Here is a 7,045-nt window from a genome sequence, read left to right as displayed (position 1 = left end):
CTCCTCCTCCTCCTCCTTCTTCTTCTTCTGTAGTCACAAACCTCAGGTCTGGGTAGGTCACTCTGTCTAGAACATAAGAAATTTGAAGTGTCTGCAACAACGTTGGCCTCGGAGACAAAACTCAGTATTGAGGCCAGGCAAATTTATGCTGCTGTCTTGTCAGGCTGCTTTGCTCTTGAGTCTACTGGATGAGAACAGGCTAATCAAGTAGCAGAAACATTCATGGAGCAGCTCATTCTGGCAAGTGGTGGAGGCCCATCATGGCTCATCTGGAGGACAGGGTTATGACAGTCTTCCCTTAAAGTTTTTGTAAGCCTTTTCCTACATGGAACTTCTGATTGGTAGAATGATTCATGTCTGCACACCTAGGAAGAATGACAGTAACTACTGACAGTATCTTCTAGTATACATGCCGTCTAAGTGAGCATACCTCCGAGTCTACCTATCTGGGATATTCCCTTTCCCTGGGTGTTCTCTCCTGGAGCTCTTCATCCTATGGCTCCCATGTAGGCTGGGGTTGGAAGAGAGAGAGAGAGGATGCCAATGACCTTTCTTGTTTGCTGTACCTTCCTTGTTTCTGCTATCATTCTTGTCCTCCCTCACTCCCTGAGACTAGAGTCTCACAACATTCTTTTATTTCCTACAGTTTTCTTGGATTTACCTTTCTCAGCTCACATAAATCAATTGACATTTTATAATCCATTTTCTGTCATACAGAGTAAATTTTCATAGTGATTCCCCTTCTGCTAAAGACATCTCTAGACACTCATTTATTGTCATCTTGTTTGCCCGGTCAAATGGCCTGTGTTTTGACCGCAGAAATACCCTGTTGAACACAATGAGAAAATCAAGTGGTGAGCTCCCTACTCTCCAGGAATGATAGATAGAGTGAGTACTGGTGCGTTGCTTGTCCTTAATGGCCTGGGGGTCTGACATCCACCACTTCAACAATTTTATCTTCATTGATTTGGAACTATACTTACTTTTCTATTCAATTTTTCTAGTCCACTGTAGATTTGCTAAAATATTCACTGATCTTTTTCTTTTTAATTTCCTTATCAGGTATTTTACATTCAAGTGTGCTGTGAATTCATTTGTGTTCACAGAAGACCAGCATTGAAATGATTATGTATTGAACATGCATTTGTTAAGCAAGCTGTAAATAGAAAACCTCACATTCCTGAATCAGTTTCAGTATATCTTTCAAGCACACTAAATTATACTGTTTAGAGTTTGGTTTAGTGGGGACACATTTTATATTTGTTCTCTATGGCCTAAAATACATCTGAACATGTCTATATTAAGGGTGTTTATCAAATACCTCCTGTTACCTGGGTTTTATTGCTTAACGCTTTCTAGATTGTTATGGTCATGGTTTGCAATGGAAACAATAGAGGACACATAATTGATAGGAATTTTTTGGGTATACTGGGAATCAAACTCAGGTCCTTGCCCTTGCCAGGCAGGTGCTTCTGCCACTGAGCTGTTTCCCCAGCCCCAACATAGGATTAGGTTACAATAGTCATCCAAAGAGTCTTAAAAATCCTGTGATTTTTGTGCGTGTGTGTTTTATTTGTACCTTCCCTTATATAGACCCTAGCAATGACTGAATTCTTTTTGGAAATAGGAATTCTGATTAACACTCTAACATCTTTCATAAGGGATATAAACATTGCTGAAAAGGTGATCTTTCGTGTATTTATTGCTAACAGATTTCTTACATGAAATGTTAAAATTTAGTTCATTTTTTATCTGTTTGCCTTTTGAAGGACACCTGATTGCTTCCAGTTTTGGAAGATTTATTAGGAATAAATCTGAGCTAAACCTTGCATTGAGGCTTCTGTGTGGACACAAGTTTTTACCACATTTGGGTAAATTTCAAGACATAGGCTGACTGCGTTGTGGGTTGAGCCTGTGTTTGTAAGACACTGCCAAGCCGCCCTCCGATGGGGCTGGGCCGCGTTGCACTGTCAGCAGCAGTGAAGGACATTCTTGTGGAGCCACCTCCTCAGTGTCCTAGGTGTTCTTCCAAGGGAAGGAAAATTATGTAGGTCAGAAACTTGGACATTAAAGAAGTACAAGAAGTAGAAAATGAGTGAAGGTAAGACATCTTTTCCTTTTTCTTATTTTTAACAAATATTCAAAATAATTACAAATGGACTAATATCAACCAGTTAAAAGTTAGCAGACTCCTTGGGAAGTGGTAGAGTGACATTTGAATCCAGACTTTGATTAGGTGGTGATGCTCACTACAAGCTTGAAAGGAGTGTGTTCAGGTGCTGTAAAATAGAAAGCAGAAATTCTATGTCACCAAAGATATAGCGATTAGGTGGGAGTTTGTAAATGCAATGATGTGTCTAGTTGCCCATATTTTGGAAACATTTTTGGGGAGGTAGCTACTTAAGATAAACAAAATACTTAGAAAGTCAGACAAGTCAACCCTCATCTTCAGTGTCACACCCAGTAAACAACAAGGCAGGGCCATGTGAGCCTGCCTGTTCCACAGTCTTGATTAATCCAGCTCTTTGATACAGAACTGCTGGGGATCCATACATTTCAGACCCAGATAAAGCAGATATGAAGTGATGTGACATGTAAAGTGTAAGACATCATACAATAAGGACAAATAAAGAAAAAAAGTTCCAAGGAGGTAGATACTGTGTTTTGGGAAGCCAGGATAGAAATCGTTTATTTATTATTTGGTACAAGTCTTGCTACATAGCTCAGATTCCCAGCGATCCTCCTTTATTAGCCTCCCCAGGGGTGGGATTGCAAGTGTGCACCACCATGCCTGGCTTCAGGGGCTGGCATGGCCCACCTGGGACCTGGGTTCGAACCTAGGTCATTGGCCTTGCCAGGCAGGCACTTAGACCACTGGGCTATCTCCCCAGCTCTGTTGTGGTTTATATCTGGATGTCCTCCTAAGCCTCCTGTACCCACAAGTGGGATTTTGGGGGGGGTGGTTGGATCATGAAGGTGTGATACTAAGCAATGGGTTGGTCCACTGATAAGTTTACAGCAAAATGTGAGGAGGTGGGGGGTCTGCCCATTAGCCCAGTTGTTTAAGTTCCTGCTTAAACAAAGCAGCGAGGCTCAGGTGCTGTGGTTCGAACCCAGATATTCACCAAACCAGAAATGCCCTGAAGGCATCTTGAGGCTGCCAAAAAAAAAAAAAAAAAAAAAAAAAAAAAAAGGTGAGTGGTGAGGAGGTGAAACCTGGTTGGAGGAGGGGCCCACTGGGGGCGTGGCCTGGAAGGGTCCTCTCCCTCCTCCACCTGGATCTCTCTGCCTCCTGCTGCCACGCCATGAACTACTTCTCCTCGGTGATCCTCTCCGCCATGCTTGGAGCCAGACCACCATGGAGTGAAATCTCTACAAATCGTGAGCCAAAATAAAACTTTTCTCCTTTACTTTGTGGGTGTTGGGTATTGCGTGTTAGTGACAAAGAAAGTGACTAAGATACCATCTGTTGAGAGTAAAAGTGTGGAACATGATGGGTGGATTCAAAGAAAAGGGCAAGGAGTTTTCCATTGTAACTAATAAAGAGTTATGCAGGTGGACAGTTAGACCAAAGCACGAGGCTGAGATACTGGCAAGGTGAACTGTGGAGGTTGCTCTGTAGCCAGTAACAGTGGAGAAAACTCGAGGCCAAGAATCAGGATGAAGAATCATGTTAAGAGCTGGAAATGGTGAGTAGGGCAAAAGGAATCGAAGGAAGTTGGAAAAATTGGTTGACTGCAACCAAATTCCTTTCAGATTTTGATATCATGTTGTTTCTTCGTGCACTGAGTCCTGTTAACTGGATAATCTCAGTGAATTTATAGTGAAAGATCAGAAGGGAAAGAAGGTGCTCACACACAAAGAAGCTCTAGCTTGGGATGTCATGGTGACGAGCAGCAGCAGGAAATGTGCCTACTAATTGTGTAATCGTGCCGTTGCCCACTGCAGAAGCTATACTTGAATGAGCTGTGTCGCTAGTGCTTTCACGGAACAGTCAGCCCTAGTTCTCCACTAGCACTTGATCTCAGGAAAGAAGTCTTAAAACCTCTGGGCATCAAAAGGCCAAACTTTGAATTTTTAATAACCTATTAAACATTACGGAGCATATTGAAGGAGAATCTAGCATTTTTATTTGGCAATGTAGAGCTCGGCATTGAACTCAAGGGAAAAAAGTGAAGATCTTTAAGGAAAGTTCTTTGGATTGAGTTCACACTGCTGTGAATGAAAAATTGTCCTTCAATGACAGTCCACTTGACAACTCTGGGTGGACAATTTGCAAATGTTGAAATTGATATAATGAGATACTTATAAGAAGGAAAGCAGCAACCGCAGAGTTACTAAAACTTCTCAATGGCTTCAAAATGCAAGACCTTATGGAAGCAAGTAGAGGGATGCCAACTGACCGTACAGCATACCAACTATTTTTCAAAGTGGCAAACCAATATAAAAGCTATAAATACTGTATTTGTTTGTTAAGAGTTTCCACTGGGTGGTTTAAACAACAGAAACTTATTTTCTAGCCATTCTGGAAGCTAGAAGTCCGAGTTCAAGGTCTTGGTGAGACTGGCTCCTGCCAAGGCTTTCCTCCTCGGCTCGCTCGTGAGCGTCCTCTCCCTGCTTCCTGGCATGTCCTTTCCTGAGTGCGTGCAGGCTCCTGGTGCCCGGTGGGATTTAGGTCAGGGCTGTGCTTTCAAATGCTCCTGTGTTCAGGAGTGGAGCTTGTCCAAGAGGATTGATCCACTGATGAGTTAAAAGTGAAATGTGCATGGGAGGGGGGATTGGTTAGAAGAGGTGGATAGCTGGGGGTGTGACCTGGAGGGGCCGATCTTCCTCGCTGGCTCCTTCCATTCTCTCAGCTTCTGAGCCAAACTAAGCCTCTCCTCCTTTAAGGTGTGGATGTTGGGTTGTGACTTGTGACAAAGAAAGACAGTCTTTGGTACCAGAGAAGTGGGATCATGGCTGTGAGTAATCAACCGTGTGTCTAATCTGGTTTGTGGGAGGAGTTTAGAAAGGTTTGGAGATGTTGGCTAGAAAAATTCTACAATCCTATAAGCCAGGTTTGATGGGAGATTCTAGTCAAATTTCAGAAGTCTAGAATGCTGATGAAAATGCAGACAGGAAAGATAGACTCAGGAAACTCCTACTGGGAATAGAGACTCTGTTGGTAACTGGACTCCAGACTGTGTGTGTTGTGCTCTGGGGGCAGCTCTATCTACATTTTGCTCACATCCTCAGAATTTGTGGGAGACTAAAATTAAGGGTGAAAGACTAATTAATCTGGCAGAGGAAACTTTAAGGCAGCCCAGCATCCAGAGCCTAGCGTGGGAACTACTTACTGCTTTGAGTGAAATCTGCGGAGAGAACCCGGAGCAGAAAACCAGAATGGAGAACTGCACATTCCACCCAAGCTTCCACGGATAGTGAAGTTGCTGGAAAGACTAGCTTTAAAAATAATATTTAGTGCATCTTGTACAGCAATTAACCACTAAGAAGATTGTATGCAGTGTGTTAATTATTGAAACTGTCCTACCCATTTGATTTGAAACTGTCTCATTGCTATTTGTTTATCAATAAAATTATGTCAAAAATAATATTTAGTGAGGGAAAAGATTATTGAACATTGTTGGGAAATTTTTAATCTCATTTTCAAAGAATGATAGATTTATGTTCTTTCCCAATGTCTAAATCTTTGCTTTCTTTTCCTCCCTTATGATTGTGACTAAAGCCTCATGTTCAGTAGTGGTGGAGACGTGGAATATTGTACTTTTACGTGTGGTCTTCAAGGCATTGAAGCACTCACATTTCTCTATTAGGAATAGCTTTGTTTCTTTACTTTGGATGTAACTTTTGCCCAATATGCTGATCAGGACAGACCAGGCTATGTGGTGGTAAAACACGCAAACACAAACAATCAAGAAACATTCAAATACTAATGTGTGATGCAATCACAGTACACTGTTTCTCTGTGAGACTGAGAAAATTTGGAAGGTGATTACTCAGTACACAGTGAGTGAGAGCTTTGAATGTTAGGTCACGCCACCTGGTGTCTTCCTCTGTGAAGAAGAAGGCAAGAGAGGACAAAAGCGTGTAGGTAGCTGGTCAGTACGTGGGTCTGCATGTGATGAGGACTGTTTCCCTTCCAGACCACTGATCACGTGGCTATGCTTGGACTCTGGGGGTAGAGACGTGAATTTACTACATGCCTGTAAGGAGGGTTTCCTATTTTTAACGTCTATGACTGAACAATAGCCCTGCTACCGCAGCAAATGAAGAAAAGTTTCACCAGATCCTAGTTTTTATTTTTTATTTATTTTTTTATTTTAGTAAGGGTCTACAGTGTTTCACTACGTACATTGGACTCGTAGTGATCCATCTGTGTTCAGCCTCCCAAGAGCTGTGATTACAGGCACGCGCCACCACGCCCAGTCTCAATTGCCTTCTAAGTGCACCCTGGGGTCGGGGCCTGCACAGCACACCAAGGATTGAACCCAGGCTGATGCATCTGCCTAAGCAGGCACTTTAATCTGCTGAGCAATTTGGCTGGTTCCAGTTCCTAGTTTTATCAGAAGTATAGTGACACTCACCAAAATTCGTTTCTGCATCGATTAGTGTAACATTATGATTTTCTCCTCTAGTCCACTGATGCAGTAATTATCTCACCAGATTCTCTGATGTTCATTGTCCCTGGCACAAAGCCAACCTTGTCACTTAGGGCTTTGTATGTGCTGTTGGGTTTATTAAAAAATGCTTCAGCTGAGGATGTCCATGTACACATTCATACACAACAGACACAGATGTTTCCTTGTAGTTATCCTTTTCTGGTTTTTGACACAACAAAACACTAGCTTCCATTTTTTCATTTTCCTAGAATAATTTACATAAATGATAATTTAATGAATCTCTCTTGGAAAGTCCTGTAATTTTTTTTTTTTTTTTTTTTTTTTGGTGGCACCAGGGATCAATCTCAGGACCCTGCGCTTACCAGGCAAGCACTTACTCCACTGACCTATCTCCCCAGCCCCAATCCTATAAAATTATCAGGACA

Source organism: Octodon degus, unplaced genomic scaffold (genome assembly GCF_000260255.1).
Source record: "Octodon degus isolate 3935 unplaced genomic scaffold, OctDeg1.0 scaffold00207, whole genome shotgun sequence".
Lineage (NCBI taxonomy): Eukaryota > Metazoa > Chordata > Mammalia > Rodentia > Octodontidae > Octodon > Octodon degus.
The sequence above is the reverse complement of the archived record's forward strand: the minus strand, read 5'-3'. Positions refer to the sequence as shown.